The sequence below is a fragment of the Anas platyrhynchos genome, chromosome 3, assembly GCF_047663525.1.
Source record: "Anas platyrhynchos isolate ZD024472 breed Pekin duck chromosome 3, IASCAAS_PekinDuck_T2T, whole genome shotgun sequence".
Taxonomy (NCBI): domain Eukaryota; kingdom Metazoa; phylum Chordata; class Aves; order Anseriformes; family Anatidae; genus Anas; species Anas platyrhynchos.
In genome coordinates, this window is record NC_092589.1 from 62,194,476 (window position 1) to 62,221,113 (window position 26,638).

The 26,638-nt window shown below is 38.1% G+C and overlaps 1 protein-coding gene across 21 annotated transcripts in view; it reads right to left on the bottom strand.

Moving 5' to 3' along the window:
- EYA4 (EYA transcriptional coactivator and phosphatase 4) overlaps positions 1-4,686 on the bottom strand; it is a 154,544-nt gene extending 149,858 nt beyond the window's left edge. For 13 of the 21 annotated variants that reach the window (XM_038176297.2, XM_038176305.2, XM_038176293.2 and 10 more), the window contains exon 1: positions 4,517-4,686. The gene's annotated coding sequence lies outside the window, so the exon portion shown is untranslated. Of the gene's footprint in view, positions 1-3,691; positions 4,450-4,516 lie in introns of those variants that run through there. The other 8 variants (XM_072035991.1, XM_038176304.2, XM_038176311.2 and 5 more) reach the window with 2 other exon arrangements.
- Between the last annotated feature and the right edge of the window lie 21,952 nt (positions 4,687-26,638).

Sequence of the window (26,638 nt, forward strand, 5' to 3'; positions counted from 1 at the left end):
AATGTCAACTTACACTGAGTCACGTTGCAATAGTAGTAAATTTTAATGTTACCAAAAGACGTAGTATATATTAACTTAAATGTGTAAGTAAAAGTTATCACCTATATGAGAGTTAGCCTTCTATAAGTGAATAATTTGCATATGGGAGGTCTTTTTGCAGTTTGCTGCTTCAAATCAGTCAAATTGTATAGTCCAGGAGGCAACCCCAGCACAGAGACACAGTATTCAGTCAGCCCAGACAGACTCTATTCTTCAGAGACAGCACTTAAATTACATACAATTAAACAACCCTACACATGTTATTCATTGTGCTGTATTTCTGTGGACAGCTGCTTAAGGAAAAATTGCCAATTATTCATTTTATTCTAGGAAAGAGACACAGACCCTCACAAGAATTTAGACACAGAAAACCTCCAAAATCTGGCTTTTAAAAATTCATTTTAGTAACAGTCTGTATCAGTATTTAGTCCAGTACCTGAGCCTAATAGCTTCAGACAAAATATATACTAGTCTCACTGGGATATGAATCTCTGAAAGTTCTGAAGATAATCATTTCTCATGATAAACTTTGGTTATGATGAAGAAATTTAAAACAAATAGAAAATAAAATGCTTAAACATTAATTTTCCTGAGGCAGCCATTAGCATTTGACATTTTGCTCAAAAATCTGACAGCTAGCATATAGACAGCCCTGTGAGTGAGACTGCCCAGTAATGCATTTTGATAAAGGGTAATCAATCATCAAAGCAATTTTACTTTTTACTATTAAAGCAAAAGGTGGGCCACCTACTCGTCACATTTCTTGGGCTTAGAGATGCTAAGAAGAAACCACTTTAAAATATTTTTCACCAGGGTCCCATAATACAGGCATCCCAAAAGGAATCCTTCTGGCAATATTACAATCTACAATGTGGACTAAAATGTAAGTTTTATTGCCTTTTCAAATAAATTTTATTCTTTACTTGACAGATAAGCACTCTTCATATCAGTTCTTTTGCACTGCAAAGTGCATCCAAGTTCCTTTAAGCACTTCTGATTTAATGACAGATTAAGTAACAGTGCAACACAGAAGTGTGGACTTAGCCAAAAAAAAAAAAGTTTCATAAAAGTCTGATTTCTGTAGAGTAACATCTTAAATGTCACCTAATATATATAAGTAGAACAGAAAGTTTTCAATGTATACTGTAGCGCATGGATAGGTCAAACATCTACTAACTTTAAATGCAAGTAAAGAGAAGATATTTTTAATAAACATTTTTATTTAATTTCAAAAAGAGTAGCAGCTTATGCCTTCAGCAGAACCCTGCCCTGAAATCTCAGGGGTGATTAAAGGGCCATGCCAAAGCTGAATGGTTTCAAATATCAAACTATACTATTATGTCAGGGCCAGCAAGATCAATTAGCGCTTTTCAATGACAGAAAGGTTAAGTTGAACACACATTTACACAATATTTAAATATATATATATATATAAAAAGAAAATATCACATATTAACTTAATGCTACATATTATAAGTTTACTTGTAAACCTCTTAATTGATGGACAAGTATCAAAACTTTTCTTCCACTTGCACAACATAAACACTGCTTTTCTCAAGCAAAATGGCAGGAAGATTATGGATACGTCAAGACAGTAGAAATAACATTGGACCCTCAAGTACAAAGTAAGACCTAAGGCAGACAAGTGTTTCTGCTACCAGACCTGGTTTAGTGCTGAAATTTCATAAAGCTTTAAAAAACACTTGATAAACTCAACAGATGTCTCTCAGTCTGACACCCTTGTGTTTGCATTCTTCTCGCAAATCCTGACAATACTAAAAATGAATGAGAATGAATAAGTAAACTACTCACAAGTAAACCACGTTCAACTGAAAGATATATAGAAAACCTCTATTAAAACAAAATAAACAAGAAAAAAAAATACAAATACTTATCTGTAAATTAATTCATCTTAAATCTAGAAAACAAGCATGTGTACGGCTTCTGCAATTAAAAGCCATATGAGAACACTCATAACAGGAAGCAAAGGAACTTACATTTCAGCTCCTGATATCATAAGGATACTCACTGGAAGCACAGGTATGTTAGAAGTTAATTTGATACCTGTTAATATAAGTGTTGCCACAGTAAACATAGCTTGAACAAAGTAGCATACTATGATATCAAATAAAGTCAGTATAAAATTACAAGAAAAGTGTAGGAGATGAAGAAAACTTAAGAAAAATGCACACTGTTGAAAACAGTGATTTAGATTGAAATTGTATTATTTTGAGTAAAAGCAAAGCAAGATTACTTTTGTTCAATGATAGATTTGAAAATGTCTCTTTTTAAAGCCCACTTTATTTATTTCTTCAAGGAGTGATTTGAAATATTTACTACCAGACAGTACCTAATTTTAGGTTTTAAGTGCTTTAACAGCTCTATGAAATATGATCAGCAGCTGCAATATAGAAGTATGCTGAATAAACTCTCCTTATAAAAAGGGAGACCTGTTTTACCCCGAGTTCATAAAATCCTTACCTTCAAGAAAGAAAAAGATAACACACAAAAACTTCACAGTTACGTCCTACAGCATTTGACAGAAACTCCAGGAATTTCTTTCTTCTTTATGAATTAACTTTCATATTTAATAGAGGAAAAAATAGTTTAAATTTTAACACTTGAAGATTGTATTGAACATTGTGCAACTCCGCCAGGTCATTTCCCATACCAAGTTCCAGTGCTTAACATTGATTAATTCTAGGACTAAAAAGTAGAACGCAATATATGAAAGTCACATAAAGTTTAAACAGTAGCTCTGAAAGCTTGCATCAGAGGCTAAAAATATGCAACAGGACACTATCTATAGCTGGATTTCTAGATGCCTTGTTTGAAACATTTTAACTGGAAACTGCCATTATCTGGGAACTGACCAGTTTTGTAGTCATTAATTTCCTTGTTTAGAATTTATCAGTTGCATTAGCATTATCCATGAAGCAGAATAAATTTCTACTGCAAAGTGTTGCGAAGCCAGTAATACATACAAATCCTGCAAGAATAACCTTCAACTAAACTTACTACCAGTATAGCCATATATACGTAACTATTTATAGGTGCATATGCATTATCTGAACAAAGGTACCTAAAAGGTTAGTCAACATATTCCTCTTTTAGTTTTATTAAACTTGATTGAAGAGCATTTGGTAACACAAATACCAAAAATTTCAAAAGAAAACAGGAAGAACCGTTTAAGAGTAGCCCAGCTAATGTTAGATGTCAAAGCAGACAGGAAGAAGAGAGAGAAACGTCAATCTGTATTTCCACTTACTCACAATCTGATACATAGTGTAGGTGTGCAAACATTTGTAACTCGGCAGCATTTTTGAGAAATGCTTGCAGGAAAAAGGCAAACCCACGGTAAGTTTAGGAAACTGCTTTTTGAGCGTTAAGGAAATGAAACAATGAAAGAATCCCAGCTTTAATACAAGAGGTACACTCTTCAAAAAATAAACAAATAAATACTGAGGTCAGACCAAAAAAAAAAAAAATATTTACTCCACGGTGAGAGAAGATGCTTGCTTTGCATACCTCACTGTAGCTCTAAACCGCTGGTTAGTTTACCTCGGATACAGTTTCTAGTCTTAGCAATTCTTTTCTGGTGTCCCACGCCCGCAAATAAAACCTCGGAAAACTGAAAACACTGGGTTCTTACTGTTCTAGCACGATTTCGTGCTCAGATCCGAGCCAGCCGAGGCGCTCCCCGGGGTTGGAGAAGCGTGCATCCCGGGAGCGTTGCGAGCAGCGGGCACTTCACATCGCCACTTGCTGGGTCCCGGCGGCCCCCCGAGCGCCCCGCTCCAAGTCCTGCCCGCGGGATAGCGGCAGGGCAGCGGCGCGCCTCCCTGGCACTGAGCAGCGCTCGCACAAACGCGGCTGAAACTTTAGATGCCGGTGACCGCTGGGCGCGGGGTCCCGCTGGCCTTGCGGGGGCTGCTCCCCTCGGCCGCGGTGACAGCCCGGGGAGGCAGCTCAGCGGCCGGCAGCCCTCGGGGTTTGGGCACGGAGAACGATGCCGGTGGCTCCCCTCGGGCACCCCCCGTGCCTGCTGCCGGCGAGTTCAGCGCCGGGCGCTGCCGACGAGCGCGCACCGCCCTCCCTCCCGGTAGGGGCCGGCCGCCCTCCGCCGCCCCCCGTGCCCCGCTCCGGGAGCGGTACGGTGGCAGGCGGTGGAAGGGGGAGCAGGGCAGAGCGGCAGGGTCTGGCAGGCGCGGAGAGGCCGGCCGGGTGGGGAGGAAGGCAGCCGGCTCGCACCGGAGGGCGGATTTCTGCAGCTTGGCTCGCCCGGTGCCCGGGGCTACAGCCCGAGCCGGCTCCGCAGCCCCTTCCCACGGCGCTTGTTTCGCGGCAACGTTTTGTTTTGTCGGAAAACAATGCTAAATGAGCCCTAAACGCAAGCACACGCTCACACCCGGACACGGGCACATGCGACAGCGAAGCGGCTCCCGGCACCTCTGAGGGGCGGGAGGGAGACACTCACCTTCTCGTAGCCGCCGGGATATGCTGCTACCTTTATTTTATGGCCGCTCCTTATTTATTTATTCTCGTCCCTGCTCTGAGCCGAGGTTCCCCTTTTGCACTGTTCCTGTGGCAAAACCAGGACATCCCCCCTACAAGTCCCCCCCCCCCCCCCTCCACACACAAATAAAGCGCAACTCGGAGCAAAACGGGAGGGGAGACTCGGGGCGGGAGGCGGGGGGGGGGGGGGGTAGAGACGGAGGAGGAGGCTGGTGCGGGAGAAGCCAAACACTCTTCGCACTTCAGCGGGCGCAACCAGTTGCCTCTCACGCAACAGGCACGTAATGAAAGTTTCCCTGGCAAGGGACGGGACCTTGCTAAGGAAAGGTAACCCCCTCCCTGCCGAAAAGCCCGGTCCCGAAAGTGGGGAGGTGCGGGGTGAGGAGCGCAGCCCCAGGCGCTGCCGTGCACTTGTGCCGGGAGGCGCCGGCCGGGCTGCCCCGCTGCTGCCGCCCGCCCCGGCACGGCACGGCTCGGCACGGCTCGGCACGGCTCGGCAAGGCACTGCAGAGCTCGTGGGCTTCCCCGTCCTGCCGTGCTCTGACCCCGCACCTTCACTGTGCCCGTGGAGCAGCGGTGGGAGCGGAGGAAGGAAAGGGAGCTGAAGGGCCTGGGGCACTGACCCACTTGAGTATGGGTACCAAAGCCAGCAGTTCACTTCTCCCACCTGTCCCCTCTTGTTTGTTCTACAAGGAACCACCGCAGTAAAGTAGTTCTGGCTTCTTGGGAAGGTCGGTTCTCTGTGAAGGCTGACCGAGCACCACATAATACCCTTCCACGGGATATGTTTGTCTCCCTCCTCCTAAACTCATCAGTGTGGATGGAGGCAAAGTCCCTTCCTGCGGGGAAACTGAAGGCTCTTTTCTGCTGGAAGTTCAACAGTTGTGTTTGATCTCTTTGCTACCCGGTGTGGGTAAGGGGAGGAACATCCCTGCAAGTCACTTTTCACACTTTTACCATCAGCCGTGTATTTCCTCTTGAGTTTCACTGGGTGAATTGGCTGGCTATTGTTCAACCAGTTGCATCACCCTCTTTCTATCAAGTAATTTTGCTCTTCAAAGGAATGAAGTCAAAAAGTCAGACGATGAATCAGAAGTTAGGCCCTATAGCTGGAGAGAATGACAGCAACATTCAGAGAAATGCCATGATCTTCAGAAGGAGCACGTCAGGTTTTGAGCTCAGTGATTCACATGAAATGGGGGGAAATTGCATACTCCTGAAGACTCTTTCCTACCTGCCTTCCATTTGCTCAGTCTTGCATTCAGTGATACTATTCAAAGCATAACTTTACTGAAGCTGTCTGCCTTTGAATTTTATGATTTGCATCCAGTGAATTGTACTGACAATGGTCATCTTTCTCTTAAATAATTTCAGACTTCAGATGACTAAAACTTCATGAAAACAAGTCTATAAAAACGTTGTATTTGCTGTCTTGGGAGAGTCGCCACTCAGAAAGGGAACAGACTTGGAAAAATCTTTGACCTACACAAATACAGCTAGAAAAACATTTAAACTCAAAAAGCCCCCAAAAGCCAGCCTTCAAATTGACATAGTCTAGGACAAGCCAGAAAAAAAATGAAGTGAATTTTGAAACTGGAAGTTTAGAGAGCAACTGGCAGGGGGAAGAACTCAGATTTGCAGAAAATAATTGTAATCGACAGCCCTGCTACAGAGTACCAGTTGTGACTCACACCAGCACCCATCTTGCTAACAGACTCCTTCTGTAGGAAAACGTGCTAACAGCCCATTCCTTTTGAGAGGACTTTTGTGAATGGCAGCGCTCTAATATGAGGCACTTGAACACGATAATGAAGGTTTTCTGAAGTCTGGTTTCCTTCCACTTTACTTCAATGAAGCAAATTCCTTCTATAGAGAACTGTCACCAAGTAGCCTGGCTTGTTTTAATGTTTTAATAGACATACCACTTTAAAGCAAACTTTTAACCATCTGTTGCACCCCCTCTTAAAATGTAAGATGCAGGTGACTTAACAAGATTACGCATGATTTTTGTTGATGTAACCGGTTTCAGATTGAGGAGGGGTGGGAAAATTGTACTGCTGTTACCTGGCACAAGGCAAATCTCCCATTAAAGGGCCCAGACTTGCTGTCATTGAACATCACTGCTCTTTTGCTATTGATTTTGCTGAGAGCAGGCAGGGTCCCATACAAAATTAATGGGCCTTTGTCCTGGGACAGGTGCACTGAAGGAAGTCCTGCAGAAACTGTTCTCATAAATGAACACTAATTTTTGGCAGTTGTTTATTGTAAATATGACTTTTCTGGGTAGTAATTAGATGATGATTTTGGTTACATTGGTGTCATTGGGCTGAAGAAAGTTCCAGTGCTTAATGGAAGTGATCTCAGTAGGCTCCAAGTCCAAAATCTAGTGCAGTGCATTGGGTCTTATAAATGACTCCGTGTGACCATATAGAGCCCTGCGTGGAGAAGGTCATGCTAGAAATAGTCTTAACAGAACCCAAGGAAGGGCTGTAGGATCCACTTTTACACAAGAATAGAAGAACAATACCTTATCCATTTAAAGCTACAGGGGAATGTAAGTAGGCAGGATGTAATTATCTAGACTGGTATTTGGCCAGACACTCCTACACTTTCAAAAAGTACCATAGGGTGTTTAATGACTGCAAGTGTTCAATATCCTTGGGTTTACCTCTTATATAAAGACAGCATTTGTGATCATATATGATTCATGCTTGTTCAATACTGAGTCAGCAGAAGAATTTTGCCCTGCACAAATGCCATTTCATACAGTAACTTGGAATTTCCTTGCAGGTCTTCCATGCAAGTACCATAGGCCCAACCCTCCTTAACTTGTGAAAGCTATTGAGATTACGGCCATAAATAGTATGATTCCAGATAATCATGTTTGCACATGTTATTAAAAACAGTAAGGTTTAGAATCTTTATAAATCATTTTGGTACAAAACCAATATGCTTTTAGATTGCATCTCACTAATCGTTTTGTTGTTGTTTAGTTGGTTGTCTTTTTTTTCTTTTTAAGGGGTTGTACTTAGACACTCTAAGATAATCAAGTGACCGACTGCTACTATTTTGGCAACATATCATTATGGTGATTTGTTGAAGTGCCTACCATATGTTGCATCTAGCTTATGTACCTGTTGTGAATTTTATTTTACAAAAGCATGGTTTTTGAAATATGGCTGCTTATTTTCAGGATCAAGAATGAAATCCACAAGTGTGTTAATTAGGCTAAGTTTGTGGATCTGTATACTTAAGGTTATTATTGGTGCTTCGTGGCTTTATAGACATAAAAAGAAAGAATGAATGGGGGTTCTTTTGCTATGGTTATCAGATTTCAGGTTTAAAAAGAAAGTGACCCACCCTTTTCAGTAATTTGACATCCAGGGTTCAGCTGTGGGTTCAAAAGCAGGTTACAACTGGCTAGTCATTGTGAGCTTGAAGTGCCAACTGTGCCTTTAAGTATGTTATATAACCTATTTTTCAGTTTCATTTTTCAAGTATGCCATCATTTAAGTGTTATTTAGATTTCCGTATTTATTTATTTATTTTTTTTAATCCAAACAAACCTGACCTCAATCACAAGGTTTCATGTCTCCAAATAGCTGAGCTTTTCTAATATTTTATTTTGAGTGCCTACATTCAATACTTCATCACATAGATATGTGCTGTGGATGGTGCCAAACACAGTGCCGGGGTGTCCTCAATTATCTTCAGTGCTTACCAGGAGAGGGCTCTGCTCTGCATCTCATACACAGACAAAAGTCTTACTGAAATTACTGGAAGTTTTGTCTTTAAAGCTTGCCTGAAATAAAGCTGGCGAGGTGCATAGGAAAACCTGTATTTTTCAGTTGGCTGTGCAGGCAGAATGAGGTGTGCCTAATAATTTTAAGTTGTATTCTGCAATTATACCAGGATCTTTCTTTCCTTCCTAGGAAAGAAAGAGACCTACTCTCTCCTTGCAGCAAGACACTATTCCTTCACACTTCCTGGAAGTTTCATGGATGCAGCTTACCCAGAAAAGTTTCTGGGTCATCTATTTTTATGATGAACCATACCTTCCTTGTCACCACGGGACACAAAAGCTATGCCTGCATTAATCAAGGCTAGCACACAGATCTGGTAGCTTGGTTATTGACGTGCTTTTTGCTCTCACCAGTCAGCATTCTAAAAAATGCCCTGGTGAAGTTCAGGGTGCAGCACAGGCCAAAGACCAGTCCCGGTGCTTTGTTTGATGCAACCATCCTGTGTTGGAGAATAAGAGGGTTTTAATACAATTTTAATAATGATTAGAGTTTTAGCCTTACAGAAACACTGTTGTGGCAGATGGCCTCAGGGCACATTAACAATCCCCAGACTGTTTACATGTGCAGGTGTAGCCCAAAAGTCACTCTTAGACCTGCTCCAGAGACAGACAGCATTGTGTCATGTTGTTGGGGAGGTGGGAGAGCTGTCAGGGCTGGTAGCACCAGGGCCTTGGCACGCTGGGAGGTCTACAGGTGTGCCCTGGACTCATCCATATTTATTCTGGCATTCAAGTTTTGTTGCAGATTTCACATCAATACAAATAAAATAAAGAGTAATCTATAAAAATGTGAACATTTATATCTATTTCATTAGACATTAGTTTTGCAGCACAGTGTAATTCCCTTGTACTCACTTTTTAATTGATTTCATGTTAAATGTAGTTTCCTGACTTTCTGATTACTTCTAGGAATTTTCAACCATTTTTTAAGCTTTCCCTTTGTTATCTATGTACATTTACAACAGAATAACTTTGATATGGCCACCTCACTATTTCTGTAAATCTATTTAAGACACCGTCAAATTCTGCCTGACATAAAACCTAGCATTTTGAAAATAGTTACATATATAGGTAACATAAACCAAAGACATGATATAATTATGTTACTGTTGCTAACCAGAAATGATCTATATAAGTGAGCACTGGTGTTTATTACTCAGTTATCAGTCATGTTTTGGTTTCTAGTGAAACCAACGGCAAAACATTCATCAGTTTCATTGTCAGTAGGATTGAGTTGGTTATGCAATAAACTCAAATATAAATTCATGCCAAGAATTTTTTTTACTACACTGTAACATCATATTGTTGCTGTATTGCATTATAATGTAATAACATATATCCAGTAAGGCATAATTGGCCATGAGCTTTTTCACATCTTTGATAGAAATAAAAATGTCATTGCAAAGTGATGCTACAAATGACATTATATATTACTGTTACACTAAAAATAACCTTGTTTCTTCCAGAAACCTGATTGAATTAAATTCCCCTAGTAGTACAAGATTAAATGAAACTCAGGCAATTTCACTCATTTATTTGCAGGTGGTGTGCAATAGAGGAAGGAAACACAGAAAAACTATAAAATGAAAAGCAGAGATTCCAAAAAATGATGTCAAAGAGTGCTTTTGGAAGAAACTGTTTTATTTCAAAGTACAAGTTCCTTTCTCCTGTTAAAGTGTTATATTTAAAGTCTTGAGACATTTCTGAAATTGTAAGATACAGTTCCAAAAATTTATATCAATTTAGGCTGCTATTTTATTTTTAGCACTTAGAGTATGGTAACAGGCAGAAAGCAGTGAACAGCATTCAGGGACGCCTGTCATTCTTTTTCAGAAAGTATTACAATGTTGTTTTTCATTGGGATATTCCTGACCAGACTTTTCGGATGTCAGTTTTTCTGAGGATTTAATCCTGAATCTCAGAGATATACATGCGAAATAAACTGTTTAGGTTATTTTAAGGACATTTAAATAACAGTCCTAAGGGTCTGTTTTTCACATGTCTGTGAGCTAATCTTGAGGGCAAGCTCAAGATTAGTTAAGTCATTCTTTATGTACTGAAATCTTAGGACATCCAGCAAAACATAAATTTGTTCCTTTCTGACTGTGAGGTGATAAACATATTCTGTAGTTATTATATTTACATTTGGTTACTTACAGACATTTATTTGTAATGTGTATATTCTGCTTGAGAGTTTATTGTATTCTGTGAACACACAGGCAGACACAGAGATCTTACAAGCTAGCCCCACCTAAACAAATTACTGATATAATTCTCTGTGGCACAGTCATCCATCTGCTGAAACCAAACTTTTCACTTGGAAGGAAGCACTTCAGCTTTAACATTAATCAGATTGATGAGTATCTGGTGCTTCAGAGTAGACGTTAGTACTGTAAGTGCACAGGGTTACATAGGTGATGGAACTGAGACATGCAATAGAAAAGCAACCTCTTGAAGTATTCTCTAAAACCACAAGCTGCTAATTAGAAGATGCCAGTGTGAAACTAGGCCACATGGCTTTGTTTCAGATAACTGAAAAATGTTGATAAATCAAGAGCTATGAAAGTTGCCTGAGCAGCCATCAGCTGATCTGATTCCGTATCAGACAAGTAAAGCTTAAGTTGGTTCTCAGTTCCATTTTCTGGGAAGAAGAGCTCAAGTCAGACAGATTTCTCTGTGTGAAGCATTGAGTATTGATGCAACAATACATGTGCATTTTTTTCTTTGTTTACACATTAGTTTACAATTGGGCTACAGGAATTCCAGGACAAGAAAATAACATTTTGAGCAATGGTCTCCAAAGCAGGCCCAAGTAGGTTGTAACAGGAGGCAGAGAGTGCCATCAAGGAAAATGTGCTCTCCTAAACCTTTATCTTTTTGATACCTCTCCCATTCTATTCTTCTTTTCCTAATAACATTTTTTTTTTTTTTTCAGGAATTGAAATGAAATGGCATAGGTTCTGCCACAGCTCCTAAGTTGTTTCTGAGATGTACAGGTGATTATTTCAGCTCTGGTTTCAGAGCATCTTTGTTATGACAGTGAAGAGAAGAGGGTACAGTAAAGGAACCCATAGGACATAAATCACAGCTTAATATGAGAGGAAAGAACAAAGCAGTTAATGTAAATCGTCACCCCTTTTTCTATGGTACATTGAAAGACATACAACGCTCTCTTGCTCCTCATCTTTTCCAGTAGTTGACCACACTTGGGATTGGCTGTGAACGTGAGTACCTTATGTGAAGGGCCTTTTCTGCTATGAAAATGAGACTAAAGGTTGAGCTTCATGTCAGAAGAAAAAAATACGTATCCTAAAAGATGACAATCTGTGTTTCATTTTCCCTGCCCCATATCCTGTTCTGGGAAAACTTTTCTTCACTTCTGACTTAATAAAAGCATATACACATACTGAACCTTTTTTTTTTTTTTTTTATCATTATTATTATTTTTACAATTCACACTTTTGAAGCCCAGAGAGGGACCAATTTACAGGGCCTAAAATCTGGTGAGAGTTTTGCTCTGGAAACAATTATTTTCATTGAGAACTATTGATGAGGTGATTACCAAAGAATTCAGTGGTAGGAAATGGAAGAGGAGGCAATTTCTGAGTTTTGAAAGATCATCAATAACAAGTGAAAACAAGTCAGGTTACTCTGTGGATTGTTTATACAAGAGTGGTTGTTGATAAATAAACTTCAGATCGTATATTAGAGATGCACAGTACCTGTGTACTTGTGCAAAGTGTAATAGTTTTACTGCCCTCAGCTTGTAAGTCGTGCATAATATGCAGGCAATTTACTCAATCTTTTCAAACAAACAGTAAAATGCTTATAGTAATTCTCACCATCACATTTTTCTTATTCCAATGTTTTTATTTATCTATTTATTAACAAGTTGTAATGATTTTCCCTAGTTTTCTTTTTTGTAAACAGGTAACAACTTCGGGAATATCTTCATTTTATTATGGATGGAGTTTAATACCACCTGCTGGGAAAAAATAACAAAAAAAAGAATTGATAGGGCAATATATTGTTTTGTTTTTCCAGACTAATTCTGTAGATGGTTCCATATCCTAGGCAACATATACCATGGTTATGATGCTCAAATATGTGGTGTCATGGCTTTGCTCTAGCTTTGTTGTACTTAAGTCTTGATATTACCACAGATGGCAGCAAGAAGAGATGCTTTTTTAGTTGTGTAAATACGTGGTTAATTATGCAAAGTCGGAGGTGACTTTCCTGATAAGGAGGCAGGTGGAAAGTGCTGAAGCCCTTTCTTTGTTCTGCCAAGTTCAGCATACCTTGCAGGTGGCATGGCAGAGGTGTTTTCCTACATTTTTTCGAGGTACCCTCACTTCTCAAAATGAATGGTAAGAACATTTATGTCTTAATTTCACACACTGAGTTGAAAGTTTAAAGGATGTTTTGTCATGATGAAATAGTTCCAGCAGGAAAAGATTAACAGAGTGAAAGTGAAGTAGTTTGCTGAATTATCCAGGAACCTTTCCACTTATCCTCTTCAGTATCATGCACATAGTTTTAAATGAATAATAAAAACAAACAGGATTTCTAGAAGGGACAGGTACTGGTGAAGTAATTAACACTTTCTGAAAATCAGAAAAGAATCAGGGGAAGCATAACATTTGCTTCAGGAATTATTCTCAAGTGAATCAGTCTGGAAAAGCAAAACAATATATTGCCCTAACATCCAACCAAGTGACAGCAAGAAAAGATGAGTTCAGCTACTTCCCTATGAAGGAGGTTAATTTCCTCCATCGAAAGAAAGAACCACAAAAAGTACTTTCTCAGCGTGTATAAGCAGAAATGTGTTTCTTTTTCCCTTGTTATCACCAATATTTTGATGTAAACTGGAGTAAAGAAAAATAATGCTTATCATTTTAACTCTGGGAAGTACTTGGCAATGAAAATTCTTACAGATTTTAATTGTGGAGGAACAGATCTGAAGAATAGACTTAAATAACATCTTCAGTTGGATAAATTTCTTTGAATTGTTCTGAGGCTCTGCAATAGTTGCAGCCTAGTTTCTTACAGATTATCATCTGTAAGAAATGTCCAAGGAAGGAGGAATTGCACTCTTGTAACAGCTCTGTTTGGTGACATTTATAATGTTGAGATAACAGGGTGTTGACATTGGCCCATATTTTTTCCCCTTGTGATCATGTTCTGTTTGAAGTGATTTGATATGTATCATATTTGTATAACAAATACCACATCTGTAGTTTGTACACAAATGTCTGAGAGATTTAGTGTCCACATTATAATTCTCTAAATTAAAAAATAAAATAAAATGCATGTTTACAAATAAATTAGGATTTTCAGGCAGTTTTGTAAGATTATTAGGTAGCTTATTAATAAGTCATATTTAGTAGAATTTCATTTATGATTATGTACTATTATCCATGCTTTACTTTAGTCTCAAGAATTGTCATCTTCTGTTTTGTTTCTCTGGATTTTTTAGTTTTAATTCTGCAATCTTCAACTCATGCCATAAAATAATTGCATTATTACTTTCCTAATATAGAATCTTCTTTTTAATAAAAGAATACTTTCTGAATTTTCCCTGGTATTTACTCATACAACAGTGAGTTAAAGTTTACTTCTTGTAATGTGCATAAATATTTCTAGAACAATTTTACAAAACCAAAACAAACAAATAAATAAACAAAACAAGGAAATAAAGTACGAATTATGTTTTTCAAGGAAACACACAAAGTCTGAGCTCATCAGGCTTTTCATACATATTATGCTTTGGTTACGCAGGTACCTCTTGTCATAAAGCTGTAAATAAATCCTCTGTCTACAGAAGAAGCAGGTGATTAATTTCGTCAGCTAGATTTCTTCCATCACCAAAAGAATCCTAAACTAGTATTTTCCCTAGTGTTTTTAGAAGTTGTCAATACTGAATATAAGAAAAAAAAAACAAAAACAACCACCAAAAAAAAAACAACCAACCAAAAAAACAAACACGTCAAAAGGTAAGAAAAGAAGAAAACTATAAATACATTAAAGTCAAAAATCTTTCATACATCTATAGGTTTAGTGGTCGTTTCATTCTGTATAGTGATTATAGTTAAGCTAAAATTACTGTAAGAGGAGGCTAAGTCTGCATCATTGGAAGTCTCTAATTAAGAACAAAACAAACAAAAACTAAGCAAACAAACAAACCAAACAAAAATTTCAATGAACTGCAATACTGGCTTCATAACTTTTTGTTATTCTGGAAACCAGAAGTTGATTGCTACTTTATTTTAGTGAGTAAGAAACAAATAGGGGCTAGTTAAAGTAATTTCCTGGGTGAAACCACTCACTGGTTCTAGTAGCTGATACAGAACCATGGCTTCTGTCAGACAATGTTGGTCCTGCAGTAAATACCTTTAAGTATAACAAGTAGGAATTTTCATTCTCAAATCAAGAGAAACAACTGATTTAAAAAATCACAAGGGTAAAAAAATGCAATCTACACAGATAAATCAGCCAACATTTTATGGCTTGAGCCACATGTTACAATATATTTCAATTTTAAGAGAGGTGGATTGCTCCTATGGTAGATCTCCATTTCTGTTGAAAGCACATAATTGAAAAAAAAAACACACCACACCACCAACAAACAAACAAACAAAAAACCTTCTTGCATAAAGAAAGGTCAGATTTTTGCAGTCCCATGATTACACTAAAGATTAGTAAGGAAAACTTTGCTACTGTCTGCACACAGCTTAAATGCCACTTTGTTTTCTTAGCTCAAGTGTCCAGAGATGATAAAAGATCTCTTCCTTATTCTTCTCACATACCTCCTTTGAGTTAGTGCAGAGATCAATGGCACAGCTCTTAAAATTAGAAACCATCCATGGTGAGGAGATGCCTCATGAAACTTAGGGCACTTGGCTCCTTTCATCTTCTGTCTTTGAAAGATGGAGGAAAAGGGTAGAGAGTTGGAGAAATGAGGGTAGAGGATGAAAGGAAGAAGTGAGAGTAAAATATGATTCCCCTGGGTTTTAAGCTATCTTTTTAATATATTTTTTTATTTATACATACCACAGAGTCATAGAATGGCTCTGGTTGGAAGGGACGTTAAAGGTCATTTAGTTCCAACTCCCCTGCTGTAGGCAGGGATGCCAGTTTTTCAAAGCTCTATAAACTTGCCCATGGAGCTTTAGTCATCTTGCGTGGTCATTAGTACACAAAGACTTAAGGAGCTAGTGAAAGTTGCATTTTTTCTCCTCAACCCAACTGACAAGGTATCTATTTACTTTGTTAAACTGGAATGTTTTCTTCAGTATAATTTAAACTTGCACTTTTGGAATAACTTTACCATCGTGATAGAAAGCTTGCCTAAATAATACTTCTACTGAAAATCTTGGCTGGGATGTTTAGTTATATTGTTCTTACATCCCCATTATTGCCAGTACCAAATTGTTTTGTTTTCTTTAATATTAATGTTGATTCTGACTAACAATTAATTTTATATCCCAATCATCATATCGCTTAAAATCTCAACTGCACTGAAGAAAGCTGTATTTGGGTCATTTATCAAAAAAAAATTAAATCAGTAAAATAATCAGTAAAAGATCAGGGAGAATAGGATGGCCCAGCAAAGAAAGGGAATCTTAGATTCATTCCAAAGAATGCTTTTTTCTTAACTTTCTCTAATAATAGTGAAACCTTAATATGAAAGAAACCACCTAAACCGTGATTTTTTTTTTCCTAACTACATATGATCCATAATACTTACAAATTAAACAACAAAAGTTAGAACCACTTGGCAGGCAATTGTCTGAGGAGAAGAAGTACTGTAACATAGCAGCTCTGAAAAAGGAATTGCAAAACCCACCACTGTAGACACAGAAAAACAGGATAGGAAGTCCTGGGCCATGCAAAATCAGAGGCTGAGCTCCTGTTGACTTCTGTTGGAATTGTCAGTAAGCAAAACTAAACAATCCATATGCCAACTTGGCCCTGACAATGTAATTTACACTTGTGAAACTGCCATGCCACTTTTGCATCAGTATATGTACATTGCAAATCAGATATGCATTTCAATTAGCACAGATAGTTGTGTATTCTTTCGTGATTTACATGAATAGTGATATTAAAAAGCAAACATAACTAATGTTAATGCCATATCAAGACATCTGTATAAATCATCTCTGCAGGGTATGTTTGTTCCCATAGGACCTTGTCCTACAGGTTATATTCATACAAAACTCGGTATAAATTTTGTGTTCTCTAAAGAAGTGCAGAACTGCAGTGTACATGCAGGGTTTGCATAATGCTGAACTGAAGAGTTCTGTCATCTTAGCTGAGTAATATGTTTGTGATGTGAGGAGCAAGGAGGAGGAGCTATTCCACTTTGCCTGACAAGGAAGTTAAGATAGACTATAATTTAAGCCTACATTTAAGATAGCCTACAATAATGACTGATGTTGTAAGAAGAACAAATGGGAAAAGTGGGAAAAAGCTTAACCAGGACCTCCACTGGTGCAACTGTGAGTTTACAGTCAAAGAAAAATAATTTAATACAGAGTTTGAAAAAATACAGGTATATAAAAAGATTTGAGCATAAAATTGTAGGTTTCTTATTCTATTTGACTATTAAAGTATTGTAACGTTCAAATATGTCAGTGTTCATTAACACTCAAACTACTAAATCATAGCATATCCTTGTTTTGTAACATAGAAATTCTCTATCACTCTTTATAAAACTGGGTTTAAACAAACTGCTGTATAAATAAACCTGTTACTGGAATATGTTCGCTGTAAGTTTATGTGCTACAACTAATAGTCAAGTGACAGAAGAATGGAACTAATGGAAATGTTAACATTTTTCACCTCCTCCTTTTGCCAGACTATGCCTATATTTCGTCTGCTCACAGAGCCATACTGCAAATACTTTCCCATGTGAGTAGTTACAAATTGTCAGGGTTTGCAGACTTAGACTCTTTGGCTGAGAACTGTTGGCAGAGGTAGGCTTGACTTTGGGTGCCATCAGCTACCATGCATGCTCCTGGCTCAGTTTGCATTATATGCTCTGATGGCTTCCTGCTTCCTCTTTCTTCCCCAGATCTGCCTATCCAGTACTGTAATGTGTTTGCCCCTGCAGCATAAATGTTTCAAGTAAACTTCAACTGTACTAGTCTGTCAATTTATTAATCACTATATAAAGTAAAAGTCTAAAAGAGAGAATTTTAAAAATGAGATCACCACAAGCTATTTACTGTCTAGTAGAGAGATATGCATGGTGAGCATTCCACTGTATTTTAATACCAGTGCTACATCCCAAGAACAATCACACTAATAAGAAGCCCTGTTAAAATATTTTCCCACCACACAACCCTCCAGCCGGAGACCATTTCAGACAATGGTTTCACTTTTTTAGTAATGATATTCTTAGCAGCCCCATTGTTCTGAACTGGTCCCACAGATATCTAATTTTTAGTAGGATAACATACATTATTATAACATATCTGAATTTTTAACCAGAAAATTTCCCTCTGAGTTTACAGACTTAGAGGAACTATGTCACCATATGTGGTTTCTTGCATTTTTCTGACTACCATATTCTAGGACTAAATAAACTTTGTCACACCAGCCTTATCCGTGACAGATTTCAACTGCCTGGGGGTGTTTATGGACAAGAAATAAGAAGTCTGTTTTAACTCATCAGAAAGTGAGCCTAATGAATAGGCTTAAAGCCTGATCTATTTACTAGTATTTTATTTGTTAAACTGACTTGTGGTCTTTCTTACTGTAGCAGTGCCATTCTCACCACTACACTTTATCCCATGGCCTATCAACATTTCCATTAGAAACTCTTTTTGAGAAGTCTGTGACTTCACAGCAAAAATGTGCAATAGCAATACATAGCTCCCAGATGTGGTTTGAATATTTTTATTAGCATCTTAATATGAACGTATATCTGAAAGTTAGCAAGGACTGTTTACAGCATTATTTAAACCAGAAAGGCACCGCACAAGTTTTGGCTTCCCACTGCTCAGCTCAGTGCACCTCAGGCTTCAGACACAACACCCCTGTTATTTCACTTGCCAGGTTCTTTTGAACAGCAGTATGCCTTGAATCAAAACCCAGGGATCTACTATCAGCTTGAAACTAGGCCCAAGTATGCTCACAAGGTTCACGAACATCATGACACACCAATTTGGACAGTGCTGCCAAATTTGCAGCCGTTGGGGACTTCCTGATGTTTATTAGTCGTATTCCAGTGTCATGCGGTGTGCAATATGAGCTGCTTCTTGCTGACTGCAAACTCCAAAGTGGCGTCATGAACTCTCTGGGGAACACAGACATCATTCGTTTTATTAAGGACCTGGCTGGGACCCATCACAGGTTCTGCTCATATCTTATTTAAAAAGAAATATCTGTGGGATCTTTCTTTCCTTTATTTTTTAAAAATCAAGTACTTTCATCAGTTCTGAACACTTTCCTTTTACTGCTGAAGACATAGCCTGTCAGGAAACTTTTTCAACTTTTATAGGAGTGGAAATGTTTGGCAAAATAATATTGAACAGCAACTACAATGGTCCAATCTGGCTGGAGGGCTGCACTACATCGTTACAGCGAATATATCACAAATCAGAGGAAGCCTCTGCTAACAGGAATAGGAGAGTAAAGCCCCTCTGACATAACATTCCCTGGTTAAACTACATCTTCTGAACTCTTCAGTATGAGCAAATAGTTTTGAAAATACATTTTTTACATGAAACCGCTGGGAAAACAGTTGTCCTAGGGATACCATGTTCCCATGGTGTTCAATCTAGCCTGAGCTGCCATGTGTCAAACCCATACCATGTAGTAGCCTGCTAGCAATGAGCAATGCTGGGCAGCAGTTCTCAGCCTGCTGCTGCTTTGTTTAGGTGTAGCTATTGAGCTATAACTCAGTACATTAGTAGACCATTCTGCCAGAAACTAGCAAAACTCCTATGAAGTGCACAGGATGGGGTCCTGAGAGGGTGGATGTGCTGACTTCTACAGGGCACTCAAACCCTCTCTGAATGGTACACTGTGAATTCGTGAAAACAATCCGCTCCACACTAGGTTTTGATATATTCTTGCAAATGACTGGTCTGTTTTACAATGATAGCTAAACTGTCTTTAGCATTGACTAAATTGCTTATATGGTCAAAGTCCATTGATTGCAACAGGTGACTATCTTGGGTAGCAGATTATAACTGAGTGCACTAAATACCAGAAAGATTCAGGCCCTGGATATAAAATGTGATGTACTGTCATCTGTGATCTATTTCTGCATACCTTGTACTGTTTAATACAATTTATTAATTATAAAGAAATAAAGCTGGACTAATTATTATATCTAAAGAAGATTAAAAAGTAGCAATATTTTCAATAAACAATTTCAATCTTTTTAAACCATTATTAAAGAGCATAGCTCTAGAATAAACTATCTTGAGCTCTGTATTAATTTCAGAATAAAATTCAAGCAAGTGTAAGTCTGTATTCATCTTGCTTGCTTGAATTTAACATGACTGTCTAGTTGAATATTCTTCATGTCTGATAATATTTACAAGCATTGAAAGATAATCTAATGTTCTTATCGGCACTAAGAATTTTCAATACCTGTACAATTGCAAAATGAAACATAAATAAGAAATAGAGTCAAATAGGAAATAAAGTGTATAATTTATGCAGTAATATTTCAGTAAAAAATAAAATTTTGTAGATTCACCCATGAAGAAACTTTTCAAATGAAATTTCACTCTGCATCAATAGAAATTTCAAATTTGAGAAATCAAATGTTAAATCAAACAAGATTTAAACTACCTCATTTTAATACCATAAAAATGTAAAAAATATGTTAGAAGAGACTCCATGAAGTCATCCAATACATTAAGTGTAGCTTTACATAACTGCACATGGGCCCAGCAGCCGGCTGATAAAGTCTCAACCCAGATGTCGGCTCATTTGAATTAGAGCTTAATATCTCCTAGAGCTGGCTACTGTAAGGTGGTAAAGACTAAAAAATGGTGACCACATTTTAATCATACAGATTCATCTTTTAGGAGGGGCTACTTTGGAAAGTAAATGAATCCAGTGGGAAAGAGTGTAGTTCATTGAGCTCTAAATACCTACACGCAATATTCTGGTATGCACTTTTTAATGACCTTCACATTTTTTCCCTCTAGAAAGACTGTCTGAGTTGACTAAAGGAGTTTAAAAAAAAAAATCTATGATGGTGTAGGATTTCATGTTTGAATGCAAAGACCATTCATTACTCTCTCTCTCTCTCTCTCTATATATATATTTATTTCCTTCGCAGGTTAGAAAACAGTATAAGCTCATTCAAAGTTCATGTTCCAAGTTCTTGTTTTAAGAGGATGTCCTTTCTGTAATATTAAGCAATTGTATTTTTATTGTATCTTTTGTTGCTGCTATGTAGATATTTAAACATATTTTGATTATTCTTAATATTATATGTGGCTACAGATGGAGTCTTACAATTCAGACTACTGCATGAGCCATTCAATTAGATAAATCATAGGTTAGCAAAACAGTGTTCCTCTAAAGACACAGTCATACCTCATGCCTTCTGTCCCTGAAAAACAACATTTTTAGTAGGGCCACTGCATTTCATTTACTGGCTAAGCCCTGACTCAAACGTTTGCAAGACCATACAGATGGCCTCAGATTCATCAACAAGAAAGGTAGCATCAGGTGATGTGAAAAATAAACACTTCAGGTTTATCCAGGTACTCTTTGTCATATCAAGTCACATGAAGAGGATGGCCATGATGCTCTTTGGGAGCATCAAGACCCCTTTATCAAGACCCCTTTAGTACAGGGTCTTATCTAGGCAGTATGCTCCTAATGTGGCACAGACTCATTTTCTCACTGACCCTATTGTCCAAGCGCAAGTGGAAGTAATTCATACCACAGAGCCAGCCAGGAGCATCAGGAACATGGGCCTTTGAGCCAGAGGGGTTCTGCCATGCTACTTTATGACTACCCAATATGTCAGTGATTCAGAAAGTATTTGCAAGTAGAATCTGTTATATGGACTAATACAAGCAATATGAGTATTGGCAGGAAACTGAAAGAGATGAAAGAAAAAGGATAAATTAAAAAAGCTAATTGAATAAACAGGTAAAATAACTTCTGAATTAGACTTTATATATCAGAAGTTGAGAGAAGTTTATGTACTCCATTATGCCAGGCTTGCTTAGCCACTTCCTTCACTGTTTGACACAGCCATGTAGGAGGAGTTGTAGTTGTAGTCTCAGCCTGAAAGCATATCTAAAACACGCTCTACGCATGATCGTTGTGCAATACTCCAATATCAAACATTGGGAGCCCAAGCGAGTCATAAGCCCACATTTTTTAATCCCAGTTCACAAGCTATAAATAAACATGTAATTTATCCCTCTTCACAGAACAAACTGGATGCCTTCTGGTGCCAGCTTTATGTTAGGAATAAGCTTTTTGTTTTCTTCCCAAATATCCAAAGGTACTTGACCTATTTTAATTATTTGGGGCAATATCATGCAATCTTTAGGAATAAGTGGAGAATTGATTTCATTACTGATTTCACAAGTGCTTCTGTAATGATTTTCTACTCCTTTTTTCTTGTTCATATAATTCAAGATTTTTCTTTTAAAAAAAAAAAAAATGAATAGCTATTTACTTTTTGGTCCTGCTGATTGCTTGCTTTTCAAATCTTAGAACTGCCCTTGACTTCAGACAAGGCATTTTCTGCAAGAGCCTTGGATGGCGGTACTCAACTTCTTAACAGTCTGAAATAGTTGGAAACATCTTCTTCCAGGTACACAGATGAAAACTCAACTGTTTTTTAGCATTTGTGGAGACCGCTAATTTCACATAGGCAATGTTCAGTGCCTGGCATTTTCACAGGGAGAAATATGAAGTACTAGAGAGCTCCTGTACCTAGTAGGGAAAAAAAAAAAGTGTGGAATAATTAAAAAATAGTTTAAATTAAAAACAAATCAGGTTAAAACAAGCAAACAAACAAAAACAAAACACAAAATGTTTATTTTTATGTGTAAATATTTATTTTTAAATGTTCATTACTGGAAAAAAAAATCCTACAGTCCCTCAACACTACAGGAAATAATGCATATACTATAATCTTAGGTTTTTCTAAGCAAGCCTAAATGCTATAGACAAAGACAAATTATTTTGATTATGAATGGCAACATTTCCATAGTTTATGTCCATTTGGGGTCATTATTACTCATTGTCCCTTACAGATTTAAATATCTATGAGTCTTCTTGTATAATTATGATAATGTGGATAACAAAAATTTGATGGTTACTCACTAGTTAAGTTTCTGTGAGAACGGTCATTTTAATACATCTGAGGTTTTTTTGTTTGTTTGTTTTATTTTGTTTTTGGTTGGGTCATTAGTTGGTTGTTGTTTTTATTTTTATTATTATTATTATTTATTGGAGGCTACTTATTTGTATTAACTTATTTAAATAAAATACATAAGTCTTGATTTTGTGTTTAAGGTATTTACTCAGCTACATACCTCTGAAACTTTGCAAGTACCCCAAACATAAGTTAGACAGGAATTATGAGCAATTACCAGGTGTTGGATGCAGAACCTTTCTAAAAGGAGTGAGGACTTTATGACTAGGTCTGTATGACCTGGTTTTTGGAAATGTGGTCACAGCCAGAGTATTGGTGGGATTTTCAAGGTAAAAGAAAGCTTCGAGCCTGAAGATACCTTGCAATGATCAGTTAATGTTTTAAGGTGGTCAGATTCATGGCAGGTCAGATTAACCCCTTACACAGTACATCTTAAAAGATAAGACCTACACAGGCTAGGTAGACAATGAAGCATTTTTCTCCCTTTATGAAAGGAGAATGGTAGAACTGGGAGCCTTGCCCCTGGACAAACAGGAATTCAGTAGCGAGCTATGGGCAGAATCCACAACATGCCTTACCGATAACCCTATTAATTAACATTATTTATACTCTTTCTGTTATTGCAAACAATTGTAGCAGGTTTGGAAAGAAAACTAAAGGAAAATAAGCAGTTTATCAGTCTGTTTTATTTTATCTATTTCAGTATAATTGCTAATACAATGTACAAACTCTGAACAGTACATAAAATGTTTTAATGATCAGGACAGAGGGTTACTAGCTAAGAACAATTAAGCTGTTACCTCCTAAGTTGCTGTCGTGGTTTAACCCATTTAACCCACAACTATTATAAATTCACATCTGGAGGGAAATTATACTCTAAAAGCTAAGCCTGCAAAGGGGTCTTTGGAAACACTGGGCAGTGCTCTGCCTAATCTCAAGCATCCCAGGGCCAAAGCCAAAAAGAAACCTCGGCCTTGTAATTCTTTCCATGGCCGTGCTCATCAGCCAGTCACCTCGCTCCAGCAGCACAACGCACCCGCCTGCCTCAGCACCCGCTGGAATTCGCAGCAGCCAGCACACGGAGTAGGGGACGTTTGCCTGGCCAGAGGGAAGTCTTGAGGACGTGGTGGATCTTGGATGTCAGTACTTTCTAGGGCACAGATGCCTTACATGAGCTGCCAGGCTCCTCTCCTGGACTGAGGTCCTCAAGTAAAGTATCTTTTCTTCTTTCTTTTTTTTTTTTTTTCCCATTTTTTTTCTTTTTTCTTTTTCTTTTTTTTTTTTTTTTTTTTTTTTTTTGACATGGAGTAGGTTGTTTCTTCCCTTCTGAAGACTTCATAGAAGAATCTGTTGGTACTTTCTGTGTTTCAGGAATCCCAAAGCCTTGCAATATGCTGGGAGGAGAAAGGAGTCCTTGGAGTCAGGTTTTGCTCAGGAGCTTCTTACTTCTATTGTTGCTACTGGTGAGATGTCCCCAAAGGCTTTGTACAGTTGCTTTCAAAGGCTAAGTATGGCAGAATCTACAGACTTGACAAAACACATGAGCAATGTATGATATTTGGTGCATTAAGAACTTCTCAGTGTTTTAAGAAAGTGTATTAGGCTTACAGTGGTATAGTTCAGGGTTGAAATCAAAATGCAATGTAGTGAAGTGAAAGTCACTGACACCACATTATAACAGAGTGGAAGGGAGCTGTGGGGAGGACGACAAGAAGTAGAGTACTCAGAACTTGATCCAGAAATACCTCTATGTATCTTCACTGTCTTGCTCCTTAACCAAGTGTACACTGTGAGAAAAAAAGGAATAACAGAAGAGGTGTTTCAATAAGTACAGGCTTGAAGCTGGTGGGTATCATGCATCTCATTCCTTCTTTGTCATTAATAACTCAATGGTTTGAGCACTTTCCGCCTTGAGTTCAATACTGTCCTTTCATCCCAAGGAAAAAGTCACCACAGCAAGACCAGAGGCTATACTAAGAGAGAAGCAAACAGATAATTCAATTTACTAATCTAAAAAAAGTGAAAGTGTGAGTACAATCAGAGGTGATGACAAGTTACCTGAGATAAGGAAGGCCTGGATTCCTGTATAACAGACCAGAGCTGTTTCAGCAGGAAGAAGTTAGGTATTCCAGGACAGACAAAACCTTGACATCTGATATAAGCAGATAAAGGACAGAAATGAAGCTGCAGAAATATTTTAACCGGTACTAGTGGTTAAAACTAGTGGACTACTAGTGGAGTACTAGTGGACTTTTTGGTGGTCGCAGTTGTGCAGGGCTTGAATATTTAAGGATATTCAAAAATTGGTTACCAGATCAAAGTTCATTTGAAAGCTCAGTGAGGCAAAGACCATTGAGCTTTTGGAATGAGTGAATTACCAAATTGCTTGGTAAATAATATTTCTGGGCATATCTGGCAGCAGATTTTCAACTGTTTGCAAGTTTTAAAATAAAAAGTTTAAGTAGGATTAGACAAAATCTGAGAAGGGGGTTGATAGTCTCTGTGGCAGACTTTGGTTCTCGAGTTTGCAGGTTGCCATCTATTCCTTTATGGATGTGACTGTAGCTCTGAAGTGGCTCTGTGGAGATACATGTGGATTTCTCACATCCATGCTGAAGTCTGAATGCTGAACATGTTTAGCATGAGTTTTCCACAGAATAAAGAGTAAAAAAAAAAAAAAAAAAAGGCACATGTTTAAATGTACTGATTTTGATTTAGCAAATATTTAGGCAGGATTACCAGTCCTGGTCCCTGAAAAATCCAGATTGAAACAATCAAAATTACAATGTTCCTTTAGAGACTCTTAATTAAGAAAAATGATAACAAGTAATGGATTTTTTCTTCATTACCACTTTGGGTTTGAGTGTTTTTCTTGTTACTGTTTTGTTTTGTTTTCTCCCTGGCATTTAATACCTACTTAGTTTACACTATCAGATTATTCTTGGAGAAGAAAGAGGAGCTAGAAACTCATGTTACTGATGAAAAAAAAAAAAAAAAAAAAAAGATAACACCTCAAGTTTGCATGATTTTAGTGCTTAGGGTTGCTGGTAAAACTCTGAATATGGTCCAAATAGTGATGTAAACCTACTATCTCCTAAGGGTTATGTCTGGCAATTCTTTGTCAAAGGAAAGCAAAAGGATGCTATGAATGCACGTAAAATTGCCATTGCTGTGCTGGGGAAGCACAGAGAAGGCTTCCTCTTGTGACAGAAGAAATACCCCTGGAGCAGATGAGAAGACAGGCATCACTTTTCTTCCTTTCTCAGACAGCAGGCCAGCAGAGCTGTCTGTGTACAGACATTGTGATTTCTCAGGACAGAGGATGGCACAGAACTGTGTGTCTTCCCTCACTTATCTGGATTGCTCCTAGAGTTAGGAACACATGCCCTAGGAAAATCCTTGAGCTGTTTCCTCACAGAGGCCCTGCTGTATCCTAAATCAGCCAAAACCTGCAAGGTACAAGCTGGCCTTGAGTGTTATATTACAAATAAGGCGCAAAAATATTCTTTCATAAGGGACATCCTCCTTTCTGTAACCATGTAATTCCTTTTGCTATTAATGGCAGCTGCTAAAGAGAGAAGATAAACCTCAGAAAACTGACTGCAGCATGACGTGTGTGCTTAGCCTGGGTTGTGAAAACACATGCAGTATGCTTTCCCTTTCTTCAAGGGCCGTAGAAGGGTTGAGGGAGACATTATTATTTCCCAGGGTCATCAGAAGTGAACCCAAAGTCCTGGCAAACTTTTTTTCCACTGTATACTTTTTTTTTGCTTCCTACTCTGGTGATTTTTTAGTTTAATGTCTCCAAAAAGGTCAATAGGGAATACACTCCTGTCATTGTTGCTATTATAAATTATGAATGATGAAGGTAAGCTATACTGAAGGTAAGCTACACCGGAAGTTGTATG